Source organism: Equus caballus, chromosome 10 (genome assembly GCF_041296265.1).
Source record: "Equus caballus isolate H_3958 breed thoroughbred chromosome 10, TB-T2T, whole genome shotgun sequence".
In the NCBI taxonomy this organism is placed as follows: Eukaryota; Metazoa; Chordata; class Mammalia; order Perissodactyla; family Equidae; genus Equus; species Equus caballus.
The window spans coordinates 21,984,327-22,000,830 of record NC_091693.1 but is presented as its reverse complement, the minus strand read 5'-3'; positions in this window follow the sequence as shown (position 1 = coordinate 22,000,830).

The following is a 16,504-nucleotide window of genomic DNA, read 5'->3' as shown; positions in this document are numbered from 1 at the left end:
GATCCTAAACACATGAAAAGGATATTATAAATAATTTTATGTCACTATATTTAACAATCTAGATGAAATGGACAAATTCCTTGAAAAGCACAACATACAAAACTGACACAATGAAATAAAAAATCTTGATAGTACAATACTAAGTAAAGAAATTGAATTCCTAATCAAAAACCTTTATTGAAAACTCCAGCCCTGCATTGCTCTGCCTGTGAATTCTACTAAACATTTAAGGAAGAAATAACACCAATCTTACAACAAACTCGTCCAAAAGACAGAGAAGGGAACACTTCACCTTTACTTTCTTTTTTAAAGATTTTATTTTTCCTTTTTCTCCCAAAGCTGCCTGGTACATAGTTGTGTATTTTTAGTTGTGGGTCCTTCTAGTTGTGGCACGTGGGTCGCCGCCTCAGCATGGCTTGATGAGTGGTGCTGTGTCCGCGCCCAGGATTCGAACTGGCGAAACCCTCGGCCGCCAATGCACAGTGTGCAAACTTAACCACTCAGCCACAGGGCTGGACCCTCACATTTACTTTTAAATACACCAGTTCAAAATAAACATTGTGCTTGAAGAGTAATGTAACTTTTAGGAACTGGAATCATGATTAATACTGTCTTTCAGTGCAACCAATGTTCAAGAAAAGGGTTTTGTTCTCTTTCTTTTTTTTTTTTTGGCAGGGGCACAGTCAGACATAACAGAGAGATCAGTATCTTGGTTGCATTATACAGTTTTAGAGAGAGACATACTATGCACATGAGTGGTTTAAAAAGGTAGGTTTTCTTACACTAATGTTATGGCAATACATGGAAGAGAAAACATCTATTTCTTTAAAACAATAATACAAACCTTGGTTTCTAATGATTTGTCATGTGCAAATCTGTGGTGAAGCAAAAATGAAACCAAGCAATTTAATTCTTACTGTTCCAAAATCTCTGCATGCCGTAGCTTTCCCAGGTTTTTGACTATATAATAAGGTTGTCCCGACCTTACGGTCAGACACTTCACGAAATCCTAAGATGATAAAAACAATAGAGACACTATGAAACCTTACTGTTCAAATACAGCTGCTTCCTTGGTGCCAAAGTACTTGAGTTAGACACTTGTTAATTAGGGATCGCAGTGTGAAAACAAAAGGAAGCGATGTGTTGATGTTTCAGACGTTTATGTAAGTTAGAAGAACAATTAGGGAGCACTCATATCCACCACCAGGCACAAGAGAGAGAACGCCATCAACATTGCTGAAAGCCTTCTCTTTGTGCTTCTCTGACCACATACCTCTTCACACCATGAAGTGCCTATTATCCTAAATTTTGTGCTTAGCATTACCCTACTTTTCTTGATGGTTTTGCTATATGTGCACCTCTCAGAAACTTGTTTATACCATTTAATTTTATTTAGTAGTAGTACACTGCTCTATGAAAAGATTTCTATTTTATGAACAGATTTCTCATTAACGTTCTATTGGTAGGTTGAGTCATACTGATAAATATTGCTCTGGGTCATTTCTTTGAGTAGTGTATGGCATCCTGCTAATGAACACGTGTGATTTTTGCCTTTGCACATAAAAAATAGATAAAATAATTAGCTATCCTTTTTTGTAAAGGCATCCACTGGGGGTCTTGGAATGTATCCCCCAGAGATAAGGGGGACTACTGTATTCTACAAGATAAGTGGCCTTTATGCTTCAAAATGGCAAAGTCATGAAGGACAAAGACAGGAACTGGTCCACATTATAGGAAACTAAAGAAATATGACAATTATACACAATGTAGGGTTTTGAATCTAGATTTTTTTTTTTTTGTTATAAAGGATATTAGTAGAGACAGTCAACAACCTTCAAATAAAATTTATAAATTAGATAATAGTATTGGATCAGTGTTCCTGATTTTAGTAGTTATACTGTGATTATTCTGGAGAATGTCCTTGTTACATACAGAATTGGTGTCATGTCTGAAACATACTCTCAAATGGTTCCAAGAAACAGAATAATTTTTATGTATGGAGAGTGAGAATGTAATAAGGCCAATGTAGTAAAATGTTAACAGTTGGCGAATCTGGATGAAGAGTTCTTTGTACTATTCTTGCAACTTTTCTGTAATTTTGAAATCATTTCAAAATAAATCTACAAAATATCACATGTATTCATTTCGTGCCCATAAATACTATACTTACATACAAAACTCAAGAAGCCACAAAATTCATACTCCCTGATATTCTCAGGGAGAAAACATCCAGATACAGCTGAAATTGCTGGTATCTTCTTCATCTCTTGTTCTGATTATTCCATTTATTCACACACTTAAAAAGTCTCATACCCCACAATGAAAATCTCTTCTTCATACTGAAAGTCTTTGGAATTACTTTTGTTGTTTTTGCTGAGGATGATTTTTCCTGAGCAAACATCTGCTGCCAATCTTCCTCTTTTTTGTATGTGAGCCACTGCCACAGCATGGTCAGCGACAAATGAGCGGTGTAGGTTCAAGCCCAGGAACTGAACCCAGGCCACTGAAGGTGAGCACACTGAATGTAACCACTAGGCCACTGGGGCTGGCCCGTGAAATATTTTCTTTATCAACGTATTAGTCACAGCAAGAACATGACTCACTTTATGAAATAATTTCTAGAGAAAATGATTTCCTCAATTCATTGACCTGGCTTAATTTTCCCTACATGTTAATTATCTTATACACAATAAGACAAGAAGACTTTTAATAGTGCAATCATCCAAATATTTAAATATTTATAGGTTTGGATTCTTATATGTATTATCTGTGGATATTTTGTCATAATCAGAAAACGCTTTAATGTATTTCATGGCAATCAGAGAGTTCTTCCTTAGTGTAAATTCTCTAATATCATATGATTTTGACTTTTAATAAACCGTTTTTCTCACATTTATTACTTTTACATGATTCATTCTGGTGTAAATTCTCTGACGCATCTGAAATTTGATATCTCAATGGAAATGCTGCAACATTTCCCTCTTGTGTGTAGTTTCTTTCCCATATGAGTTTCTCTGATATAAAATAATGTATACTTCTGGGAGAAAGTTTTCACAAAATTACTACATTTGTAGTGGCTTTCTTTCTGCTGTGTAATGAATGTGCTAGGACTTGTATGTGAAAACTTTTGCACACATGCTGAATTCACAATTTCTCTCATGTATGCGTTATCCTGATAAACAAGGAGCTGCAGGTTATTACTGAAGATTTTGCCATATTTATTTACTGCATTAAGGATTTCTCTATCATTTTAATTCTCTAAGAAAGCAATCATCTAAGTTTTTCTTTATTCTTAAAACTTTTCTTTATTCATAAAACTTTTCTTTATTCACTGTCTGTATAAGAATTCTCTCCTATATATACCTGGATCTCATGTTGGAATGACCTCCTTAAATGCTCTCTTATTTTCTCTGTATCCATGATTTCTCTCCTGTATGACATCTTTGGTGTCTACTGAGGTGTGACTTGACACGAAAGGACTTCCCGCATTCACTGCATCCATTGGGTCTCTCTCCTGTATGTGTTCTCCAGTCTATGATGAATGGTGACTTACAGCTGAAAGCTTTCTGACATTCACCGCATTCATATGGTTTCTGTCCTTTGTGAATTTTCTGATGTACAATGAGTCGTGACTTCTGTGAGAAGACTTTCCCACAATCACTGCATGTGTAGGGTTTTTCTCCCATGTGTGTTCCCCAGTGTATAATGAAGGGTGATTTAGTGCTGAAGGCTTTCTGACATTCACCACGTTGGTAAGGTTTCTCCCCAGTATGACTCCCTGATGTAAAATGAGTTCTGACTGCTGCATTAAAGCTTTCTGATATTGAGCGCATTCATAACACTTCTCTCTTGCATGAATTCTCTGGTATAAAATGAGCTCTGACTTTTAGATGAAAGCTTTTTGACAATCTTTACATGAGAAGGATTTTTCTCTAGTGTGAGTTCTTTGATGTTCAATGAGCTGTGACCTGTGGATAAAAGCTTTCTGACTCTGATTACATTCCTTTGTCTTTTCTGCTGTATGCGTTTTGCGATGTAGAGTGAGACTAAACTTAAGAGAGAATGTTCTTCCACATTCCCTAAATCCATAGGGTTTTTCACCTGTATGAGTTCTGTCATGCTTAATGAGAGGTGGCTTACTAATGAAAGTTTTCTGACATTCAGTGTATTAATAGAGTTTCTCTCTTGTGTGACTTCCCTGATGTAAAATCAGACTAGATTTATGGGGGACGGCTCTCCCACATTTGCTGTATTCATAGAATTTCTCTCTTGTGTGATACCTCTGGTGTATAGCAAGCTGAGACTAACTATTAAAAGTGTTCTGACACTTCCTGAACTCATAAGGCTTCTCTCCTGTCTGAGTTCTCTGATGTAAAATGAATTCTTCCTTCAAATAAAAGCTTTCAGGCATTCATTACATTTATATGTTTTCTCTCCTGTATGAATCCTCTGGTGTACAATGAGCTCTGATTTCTGTGAGAAATATTTTCTGCCTTCACTGCATCTATAGTGTTTCTCTCCTGTGTGAATTCCTTGGTGTAGAAGGAGTTTTGACACATGGTTAAAGGATCTCTGAGATTCACTACCTTTGGAAAATCTCATTTCTACATCATTTAAATTTAGGTATGACTTCTTACTAACCACTTCTCCACAATCAGATTCATAGCAAAGAATTCCAGAATGAGTGCATCCCACCTACAAAATAGAGGAAGATAGGCACAAGGTGTTGGCTTCAGGCCACTCTTACTCAAGCAAAAAGAGGAAGATTGGCAATAGGTGTTAGCTCAGGGCCAATCTTCCTCACCAAATATATATATATATATATACATAAATTATTTTTAGTTGCTACTATATAGAAATATGGTAATCTTTGTTTATTGATTTTGTATCTAACTATGTTATAAAACTTTCTGTTAGTTTTATTAGTATATCTGGAGAGTCTTTCCTTTATAAACAATCATAACAAAAGCAAATTATGACAGCTGTGTGACATCATTTTCTATCTGTATACTTTTTGTTTCTTTTCCTTGTTTTTTCTTGGCCAGGGCAATCAATATAATGTAGAATTGAAATATTGATAGTTGGCATCCTTTTCTTCCCAATTTCAGTAGGGTAAAATTTTCAGTATTTTACCCTTAAGTATGATGTTTGATGTAAGGTTTTTTGTAGAAATGAGATTTGCCTATAATTTTCTTTTCTTGCACTATTCTCAGAATTCAGTTTCTTCCAGTTATTGTGTGTTTCTCAGTAGATCATAGTTTTGAAGTTGTAGATTTTAATATATAGTCAAAGACTCAAATTTTTATTTAACTTCATACTACCTAGAAAAGTTATCACTACACAAATATCCTCAGGATATATTTGAGAGCATCTCAGCGCTGGACATTGTATTTCCAGAGGCTTTGGATTAAGCTAACTATTTGAGGTGTCAAACTCCATGTAATTTTTGTCCCCAGCTGCCTTGATCAGGGTCAACAGAAAGCCGAGGTCTCTGCAATAAAAGCAGAGATCAAAGGCCTGCAGTTCATATGGCATATAAAGTGAATATTCCTCTTAAATCCACAGATCTTGACTTTCTGGGGAAAGACTGGCCCCAAGATTTGAGGAGGTAGAGGTCCAAGAACAAGCAGTATCTTGTTGCTGGGGGTTCTCTTGATCAGAGAACTCTCACCAAGATTCAGAGCAGAACTGGAAAAGTCATTTGAGCAGATGTTGGAGTCACTGGTGTTTACCAAAAGCAGCTGAAAATGAGCAAGATCCAGGTGAGCTGTTTTCCGAAGGGTTTGTGGGGATTTCTAATACTGCACACAGTTAACAGTAACACTATATGCAGATAAAAGTCAGATGGGAAAAAGTCATAGAAGGGGAGACAGAAGATTAAGACTGCAGCCCAGTTGAAGCATGGATGTAGACACAGATTACAGCACGTTCACAGTGCTTAACACTGAAACATTGCTATATTAACCATAGGGTCCAAAGCTGAGTTGCCGATTTTCCTTTGGTGCTGATGGCAGCCATAATCAAAAGAGAAACAGGCATTTTAAAAAAAATTGAGGTCATAATAGTTTATAACATTGTGAAATTTCAGTTATATATTATTGTTTGTCAGTCACCATATAAATGCACCTATTCACCCCTTCACCCCTTGTGCCCACACCCCCCCCTCACCCCTTCCCCTTGGTAACCACTAAACTGTTCTCTTTGTCTGTGTGCTTGTTCATCTTCCACATGTGAATCAAATAATATGGTGTTTGTCTTTCTCTGCCTGGCTTATTTCACTGAATATAATACCCTCAAGGTGCATCCATGTGGTTGCAAATGGAACTGTTTTGTCTTTTTTACGGCTGAGTAGTATTCCATTGTATTTATATATCACATCTTCTTTATCCAATCATCAATCGATGGGCACTTGGGTTGCTTCCACGTCTTCGCTATTCTGAATGATACTGAAATTAACATAGGGGTGCATAAGTCTCTTTCTATTGTTGATTTCAAGTTCTTTGGATAAATACCCAGTAGAGGGATAGCTGGGTCATATGGTAGTTCTGTTTTTAGTTTTTTGAGAAATCTGCATACTGTTTTCCAAAGTGGCTGCTCCAGTTTGCATTCCCACCAGCAGTGGGTGAGGGTCCCCTTTTCTCCACAACCTCTCCAACATTTGCTATTTTTTGTCTTGGCCATTATAGCCATTCTAATGGGTGTAAGATGATATCTAAGTGTAGTTTTGATTTGCATCTCCCTGATGATTAGTGATGTTGAGCATCTTTTCACGTGCCTATTGGCCATCTGTATATCTTCTTTGGAAAAGTGTCTGTTTATATCCTCTGCCCACTTTTTTATTGGGTTGTTTATTTTTTTGTAGTTCAGTTGTGTGAGCTCTTTTTATATTATGGAGATTAACCCCTTGTTGGATAAATGATTTGCAAAAATTTTCTCCCAGTTGGTGGGTTGTTTTTTTCATTTTGCCCTTGATTTCCTTTGCCTAGCAGAAGCTCTTTAGTCTGATGCAGTCCCACTTATTTATTTTTTCTTTTGTTTCCCTTGTCTGAGTGGACATCATATTTCTAAAGACCCTTTTAAGGCTCATGTCAAAGAGTGTACTGCCTACATTTTCTTCCAGAAGTTTTATGGTTTCAGGTCTTACCTTCAAGTCTTTCATCCACTTTGAGTCTATATTTGTGTATGGAGAAAGATAATGGTCTACTTTCATTCTTTTGCATGTGGCTGTCCAGTTTTCCAAGCACCACTTTTTGAAGAGACTTTACTTTCTCCATTGTATGTTGTTGGCTCTTTTGTCGAAAATTAGCTGTCTGTAGATGTGTGGTTTTATTTCTGGGCTTTCAACTCTGTTCCATTGATCTGTGTTCCTATTTTTGTACCAGTTCTGTGCTGTTTTGATTATTGTAGCTTTGTAATACTTTTTGAAGTCAGGGATTGTGATGCCACCAGCTTTGTTCTTGTCTCTCAGGATTGCATTGGCTATTTGGGGTCTTTTATTGCCCCATATGAATTTTAAGATTCTTCTACTTCTGTGAAGAATGTCATTGGGATTCTCATTGGGATTGCATTGAATCTGTAAATTGCTTTAGGTAGTATGGCAATTTTAGCTATGTTTATCCTTCCGATCCATGTACGTGGAATATCTTTCTATTTCTTTATGTCGTTGTCGATTTCTTTCAGTCATGTCTTATAGTTTTCCTTGTATAGGTCTTTCACCTCCTTGGTTAAATTTATTCCTAGATATTTTATTCTTTTTGTTGCGAATGTAAGTGGGGTCATATTCTTGAGTTCTTGTTCTGTTAGTTCATTATTAGAGTATAGAAATGCCATTGATTTTTGTACGTTGACTTTGTATCCTGCAACTTTGCTGTAGTTGTTGATTATTTCTAATAGTTTTCTGATGGATTCTTTACGTATAGATGAATTCTGACATAGAAAATCATGTCATCTGCAAAGAGTGAGAATTTCACTTCTTCAGTGTCTATTTGGATTCATTTAATTTCTTTTTCCTGCCTAATTACTCTCGCCAAAACCTCCAGTACTATGTTAAATAAGAGTGGTGAGAGTGGGCATCCTTGTCTTGTTCCTGTTCTCAGCGGGATGGCTTTCAGTTTTTCCCCATTGAGTATGATGTTGGCTGTGGGTTTGTCATGTATGGCCTTTATTATGTTGAGGTATTTTCCTTCTATACAAATTTTATTGAGAGTTTTTATCATGAACGGATGTTGGATCTTGTCAAATGCTTTCTCTGCATCTATGGAGATGGTCATGTGGTTTTTGCTCCTCCTTTTGTTAATGTAGTGTATCTCATTGACTGATTTGCAGATGTTGAACCATCCCTGTGTCCCTAGTATGAATCCCACTTGATCATGGCGTATGATCTTTTAAATGTATTGCTATATTCAGTTTGCCAATATTTACTTGAGGATTTTTGCATCTGTGTTCATCAACGATATTGGCCTGTAATTTTCCTTCTTTGTGTTGTTCTTGTCTGGCTTTAGGATCAGGGTAATGTTGGCCTCATAGAACGTGTTAGGAATATTTCCGTCTTCCTCAATTTTTTGGAACAGTTTGAGAAGAATAGGTAATAAATGGTCTTTGAAGGTTTGGTAGAATTCTCCTGAGAAGCCGTCTGGTCCTGGACTTTTATTTTGGGGAGATTTTTGATTACTGTTCAATCTCTTTACTTGTGATTGGTCTATTCAGAGTCTCGATTTCTTCTTGATTCAGTTTTGGGAGGTTGTAAGAGTCTAATAATTTACCCATTTCTTCTAGATTGTCCAGTTTGTTGGCGTATAGTTTTTAATAGTATTCTCTTATAGTCTTTTGTATTTCTGTGGTATCCATTGTAATTTCTCCTCTTTCATTTCTAATTTTATTTATTTGAACCTTCTCTCTTTTTTCTTAGTGAGTCTAGCTAAGGGTTTATTAATTTTGTTTATTCTCTTAAAGAACCAGCTTCTTGTTTCATTGATCCTTTTTACAGTCTTTTTTGTTTCAATTTCATTTATTTTTGCTCTAATTTTTATTATTTCCCTCCTTCTGCTGAGTTTGGGCTTAGTTTGTTCTTCTTTTTCTAATTCTGTTAGGTGTAGTTTAAGATTGTTAATTTGAACTTTTTCTTGTTTGTTAACGTGGGCCTGTATTGCTATAAATTTCCCTCTTAGGACCACTTTTGCTGCATCTCGTAAGAGTTGGTATGGTGTGTTTTCGTTCTTGTTTATCTCCAAATATTTTTTTATTTCTCCCTTTCTTTGATGAACCATTGGTTGTTCAGTAGAAAGTTGTTTATTCTCCACATTTTGTTACTTTTCCAGCTGTTTCCTGTAGTTAATTTCTAGTTTCACAGCTCTATGGTTGGAAAAGATAGTAGATATGATTTCAGTCTTCTTAAATTTATTGAGGTATGCCTTGTTTCCCAATATGTGGTCTATCCTTGAGAGTGTTCCATGTGTGATTGAGAAGAAAGTATATTCTGCAGTTTTTGGGTGGAGTGCTCTCTATATATCTATTAAGTTCATCTACTCCAGTTTTCCATGTAAGTCCACTATCCTTCTGTTGACTTTTTGTCTGGTTGATCTACCCATTGATGTAAGTGGGGTGTTGGGGTCCACTACTATTAGTGTGTTGTCATTGATATATCCTATTAGGTTTGTTAATAGTTGCTTTATGTACTTTGGTGCTCCTGTGTTGGGTGCATACATGTTTATAAGTGTTGTGTCTTCTTGGTGGAGAGTCCCTTTTATCATTATATACTGCCCCTCTATGTTTCTCTTTACCCGTTTTATCTGGAGGTCTACTTTTTCTGATATAAGTATGGCAACACCTGCTTTCTTTTGTTTGCCATTAGCTTGGAGTGTCATCTTCCATCCCTTCACTCTGAGCCTGTGTTTGTCTCTAGAGCTGAGATGTGTTTCCTGGAGGCAGCACATTGTTGGGTCTTGTTCTTTAATCTATCCGGCCACCCTGTGTCTTTTGACTGCAGAATTCAATCTATTTTCATTTAGATTGATTACTGACATATGAGGGCTTAATACTGCCATCTTATTGCACGTTTTCCTGTTCTTCTGCATTTCCTTTGTTTCTCGTCCTGTGTATTTCAGACTACCCATTTGATTAGGTAGTTTTCTCTGTTGGTTTTCTTTGTTTTCTCCTTGTTAGTCATAAATGTCTCTGTTCTAATTATTTGTTTAGTGGTTACGTTTAGGTTCATATAAAAAAATCTTGTAGTTGAGAGAGTCCATTTTCTGATAGCCTCTTATTTCCTTAGACTATACTGATTCCATCCCTGTCCTCTTTCCCTTCTAAGTTATGTTTACCCCTTCTTTATCCATTTTGTGTTGTGAGTTTGTGGTTAAAATGATGAGATCATTTTTGTTTTGGTGTTTTCCTTTTCTTTATCCTTGATGTTAAAGTTAAGTGTTTACTAACTTGATCTGATCAAGAGCTGCCATTTTCTGATTATTGCCTACCTATTCACCTCCTGGCTCAGGGCTTTGTAGCTCCTTTCCTATTTTTTTTTAAAGGCATGAGGGCCTTCTTGAGGATTTCTTGCGTGTGTGTGTGTGGGGGGGGTGGGTCTTGTGGCAATGAACTCCCTTAGCTTTTGCTTATTTGGGAAAGTTTTTATTTCTCCACCACATCTGAAGGAGATTTTTGCTGGATAGAGTATTCTCAGCTGAAAGTTTTGTCTTTCAGGATTTTGAACATATCATTCCACCCTCTGCTAACCTGTAAGGCTTCTGCTGAGAAATCTGCTCAAAACCTGATAGGGGTTCCTTTATAGGTTATTTTCTTCTGGCTTGCTGCCCTTAGTATATTTTCTTTGTCCCTGACTTTTCCAGCTTTGCTACTATCTGCCTTGGAGTGGGTCTTTTTACATTGACATCAGGAGATCTAGAGGCTTCTTTCAAATGGATTTCCAGTTCCCTCCCCAGGTTTTGGAAATTCTCAGCTATTATTTCTTTGAACAAGCTTTCTGCCCCATTCTCCTTTTCTTCCCCCTCTTAAATACCTATAATCCTTATGTTGCATTTCCTGATTGAGTCAGATATTTCTCTGAGAGCTTATTCATTTCTTTTTAGTCTTAGTTTTCTCTTCTCCTCCCTCTGAAGCATTTCTATAGTACTATCCCCTAACTGGTTGATTCTCTCCTCCATATTATCAGCTCTGTTGTTTAGGGAATCCAGATTTTTCTTTATTTCATCCATTGTGGTTCTCATCTCCAACAATTCTGATTGGTTCTTCTTTACAGTTTCAATCTCCTTAGTGAATTCTGAATTCGTTATTTTGTCTTTCTGTGTTTTCTTGTAACTTGATGAGTTATTTTATGATAGCTGTTTTGAATTTTTTGTCATTTAGGTTATGGATTTCTGTTCCTTCAGGGTTGGTTTCTGGGTACTTGTCACTTTCCTTCTGGTCAGAAACTTTAATATACCTACTCACATTGCTTGATGGGGTAGACTTTTGTTTCCTCATGGTGCTCTTATCTGGTCACAGCTACCATGTACCACCACAGGATGGGGATAAGACGCTGTGTTTTCTGGGCCTGTCACAAGCAGGTGCTCCCCAGCTCCAGCCACTGACTGCTTTTCTCTCTGAGTGACTGATCAATGGCAGACCTGGAACACTGGACAAGGTTGGGGGGGGGGGTACTCTCCTTCCCCAGTGCTTCCCTGGCCCCTACTTGTCTCTCTATATGGAGCTCTGGGCAATTGCAGGACTGTGCACTTGCCCTTTCCCTGCCACCACTGCCAAGATCTCCGCACCATGCTCCAGACAATTCTGGGGCTGGAGTACTGGGTGGGGACCAGGGAATCTCTCTCACCTGTGCACTTTCTCCTCCACGGCTACTGTACTCTCTACACTGTGCTCCAGACAACTCTGGGGCTGGAGTACTGGGTGGGGGCCAGAGCACCTCTCTGACCTGCACACCTTCCCCTCTATGGCTGCCACATTCTCTGCGCCATGCTCTGGATGACTCTAGGGCTGGAGTACTGGGCAGGGGTCGGGGCACTTCTCTCACCTGTGCACTTTCCCCTCTGTGGCTGCCACACTCTCTGTGCCATGCTCCAGATGACTTGGGCTGTGCACTTTCCCTGCCACCACTGCCAAGGTCTCAGTGCCCTACTCCATGCGATCCTAGGGCTGGAGTGGTGGGCAGGGATGGGGCACCTCCCCAACTGCGTACCTTCCGCACACCTCTGCCACACTATGTGTGCCATGCTTTGGACAATCTGAGGCTGGAGTATCAGGCAGGGATGGGGTGCCCTTTTCACCTGCACACTTCCCGCCACCGCAGCCCATCTCTCTCCATGGAGCTCCTGTAGATCAGCTTCAACTACTTCTGAATGATCCAGTCTCACCACTATCTTCAGGCATATGGCTGCATGTGTCTCCCAGACACCTTTTGTGATGTATATATGTTTTCTGTTGGTGTAGGAATGTCCTTTCGGTTGTATCTTAGAAGAGAGAGTCCAAGGGAAGAGCTAACTCCGCCATGATGCTGACGTCCTACCAGAACACGTAGTTTCTTAATCTGTATTTTTAACTCACTCTCTAGGTGATCCTGTCATGGCCACACTAGAGACAGACACTATGTACACACTACCACAGATGGTGTTTGGAGATGGGGGAGGGAGGTGGGAATGAGAGGGGACACAGTGGAACAACAGAGTGTCCCAAGATTGTAGAACATTTATACCCTATTTTCTTCTGTCTCGAAATAGTGAGGGTTGCAATGAGGGCCCATCTCTGGGATATACATTCTGGATGGATGAGGATACTCTGGATTTCCTGGAAGGTTATTCATTCAAAGGGCCCCAGAAAACTCACCCTGGAGAAGTTGACAGCGAAGTAAGCATGTTTTCTTAAGGGGCTCTCCCAGGGAGGATGAAAAAGTGAGATTTAGCAAAACTTTCACTTTCTTCATTGAGGTGTAGCTCTAAACAATCTCGAGGTGGAAATTGTGTTCTAACTTGAGTTTTAATTAGCTTTTGGGATAAATACAGGTAACATGAGTGGTGTCATCATCAGGTCAAACCAGAGGTGTTTCACTTCTGCTGTCCTTTGATGCCCTAGATTTCTCCCCAGGGAGCCCAATGTGAGATACCACAGCTCCGATAGCAATAGGTTGCCCTAGTTCAGCCTGGATTCCAGGAGCTGTGAGGTTTCTTTAAGGTAAAGGGCAGGGTACACACATGATAGATAGATTTTTAAAAAATAATAATAACCCTTTTATTGTGAAACAACAAATGTGCAGAAAAGTGCATAAAACATAAATGTGCAGAAAACCCATTCTTGTAAAACAGATACCTATGTGCCCTCACAAAGGTCAAGAAATGGAAACTTACCAGAACCCCACAAGCCTGCCAGCCAGCCATGTCGGCTTTTCAGATACTTTACAGATCAGATCTGCTCTCTCCCCTGAGCTGTGATCACGCTCTTGGCTTTTGTGTAATGCATTCCTTGTTTTTGAAAAATACCTTTGATACCTAATTATGCATACCTAAGAAGTAGAGTTAATTTTGCCTTTTGAGAAACTTCATGTAAATGGAATATGACCTGTCTATTCTGATGCATGTAACTTTTTTTCATTTACCGTGATGACTTTAATATTCATCCATATTGTGTAGCTAACTCGATCATTTTTATTCGTATTTAGTAATTTATTTTAGGAATATACTGCAAGTGTTTATCCCATGTTTGGTGGACATTTGGTTTGTTTCCAGTTTGGGGCTATTTTGAAATATATAAATATTTTATCATCTTGGGCACACTCTGTTCACCTGTGTTTTTCCCTCACATATTATGTATCCTAGTGTTCATAAGCACACATTTTTTTGGTAGGGCATGTATCTAGGAGTGGATTTGTTGGATCATAGAGTGATTTTAAAAAGACTTTAAAATAGAAACTATAAACATATGCAAGATTAGAAAACTTCAACAATTTAAAACATTTTGTTGATCTCTCATTGATTGTCTTTCTTTCCTTTTTTCCCCAGGGATGTTCTAATCTAACGTCATGTGTCGTATGATTTCCCCCTTAAATGCTTTAATATGTATCTGTAGCGGATAAGAATTTAAAAAGGCTATAGCCACCATACCCTTGTACCCAGCAAAACGAACAGTAACGCTTTAATATATCAGTGTTCTCCAGAGAAACAGAAGCAATAGGGTGTTGGGTAAGGTATTGGTTCATGTGATTATGGAGGCTAAGAATTTCGAGGTGGAAAGGGTAGGGAAGATGTCTTTCTGATTAATTAGTTAACGGTTAACTATTCTGAGAACCTCTCCCTTCAGAAATACGGAACATTGACATCTTACCAAGACCAGAGTAGCTCCAGAGGGCCTTGAACAAGATGTTGGGGTCAACACCCTTTCTGTCAAGATTTTTGTTGCTAAGTGAACTTCTGTTCACATTGCCTCCCAATGGCTGCCTCACCAGCCCCACAGGAAGAAGACTATTAGTTCCTGAGTGTGGACTATACAGATATGTCCGTGTTTCCAAGATCTAATATTAGTTCTTACTCTGTTCTCTTGTAAAGAGAGCGTTTATTCAATTGCTAATGATCAGAGGAATCTGCACATCACAAATACCAGGGATCTTTGTGAATAAATAGAGATTCCTGTGTTCTGCACGAGACATTATTAACCAGATGTCTTGAGGCTGCCTTGATGGAACCCATATTTAAAAAAACACCTTGCCAGGTGATTCTGATGGTAGAACATCAGTTGTAGATCAAGATTTGGGAAACAGTTACCTAGATGTTCTTTGGAGCTGGGAGAGGCATGAGATGGGAATGTGAGGGGAAAACCCAGTTGAACAATCCAGGTGTCCCAAGATTTTGAAACACTTACACAGACTTTTGCTTATCTAGTAGCAGTGGGAACTCTTAGGTAGGGATAGATACAGGAGAGATCTCCAGACCCTCCCTTCTCTGGAATGTACATTCTAGAATGAAGGGGAATTTCTGGATTTAAAAAAACAAAGTTCTTTGTTCAGATGCACTTAGACATTCCCTCTGCGTGAGCTCACGGAAAATAACCAAGCTCCTAGGGGGTCTCTCCCAGTGAGGTCATAGAACTGAGGGTGAAGCAGGACTTCCATTTCCTTGCTGTGTGCTGTCCCAGTCACAAGGTGGAGCTCGATTTCCAATGAGTTAGTTTTCATCAGCACTTGAGACCAATAGAGGGACCCCAAAGCTGGTCATACCAGGATTGCTTACTGATGCCGCCTTTTGACTCTTTCAGCTTTCCCTGTCCTCATAAGTCCAGATTAGAGGTTTGCAGTGTCTACATGAATGGGTCGCACTACCTCAAGCAGCCTGGATCCATAAGCTATGAAACTTTCCTGGTATAAAGGAAAAGGCACCTGAATTTGATTGATAGTTTTTTTAACTTTTAAAATGTGGAATATAACAGACCTAAGGGGGTAATAAAGAATAAAAGATAAACATGAATATCAATACGTTTTTATTAAAGAAACACCTATGTTCCTCCAGAAAGTCAAGACAGAGATCACTGTCAGCATTCCACAAGGCACCAGTCACAACATGCTTTTTCCTCATCATGTTCTCTCCGTCCATCCAACTCCAACCACTGTCTTGACTATTACGGTAATCATTTCATCACTTTATGGTTTTGCTGTATAGTTTTCTATCCCTAAACTGTATAGTTCAATTTTGTTAATCAAAATTATTTTTAATATAGGGGCCGGCCCTGTGGCGCAGCGGTTAAGTTCGCATGTTCTGCTTCTCGGCGGCCCGGGGTTTGCTGGTTCGGATCCCGGGTGTGGACATGGCACTGCTTGGCAGCCATGCTGTGGTAGGCGTCCCACGTATAAACTAGAGGAAGATGGGCACGGATGTTAGCTCAGAGCCAGGCTTCCTCAGCAAAAAGAGGAGGACTGGCAGTAGTTAGCTGAGGGCTAATCTTCCTCAAAAAAAAACCAAAAAAAATTATTTTTAATATAAATGGAATCAAGCTGTACATACTCTATGTCTTCTGTTATTTCCTCAACATGATATCTGAGATTCACCCATGTTGATGTAGGGTTTTTTTTAGTTTATTGCTGAATAATAACTTACTGTCTGAATTCCCTACAATTTGTTCATTCTATTCTGATGAATTTGGGGTTCTTTACTTTGGGCTACCATGAATAATTCTGCAATGAACATTTGTGAACACAGATGCTGCTGAACATAAATACATATAATTCAGGGTATTTCGGATTGCTGGGTTTAAGAAAGTCTTTTAAAGAAAGGTCTTAACAGGAATTTCAAGTTTTACACAAAAGAAAAGAAAATAGTATAATGAATCACCAGCTTCACCACTTATAAATATTTTGCCAATGTTATTGCATTTTTCTTCCCCTTTCTTTTTTCTACTCTTGGATGTTTTAAAGCAAGTTTCAACCATTCCATCATAAATTGCTTCCGTCTGTATCTCTAAAAGATAAGGACTTTAAAAACAATAACCCCAATACCACTACTACACCCAAACA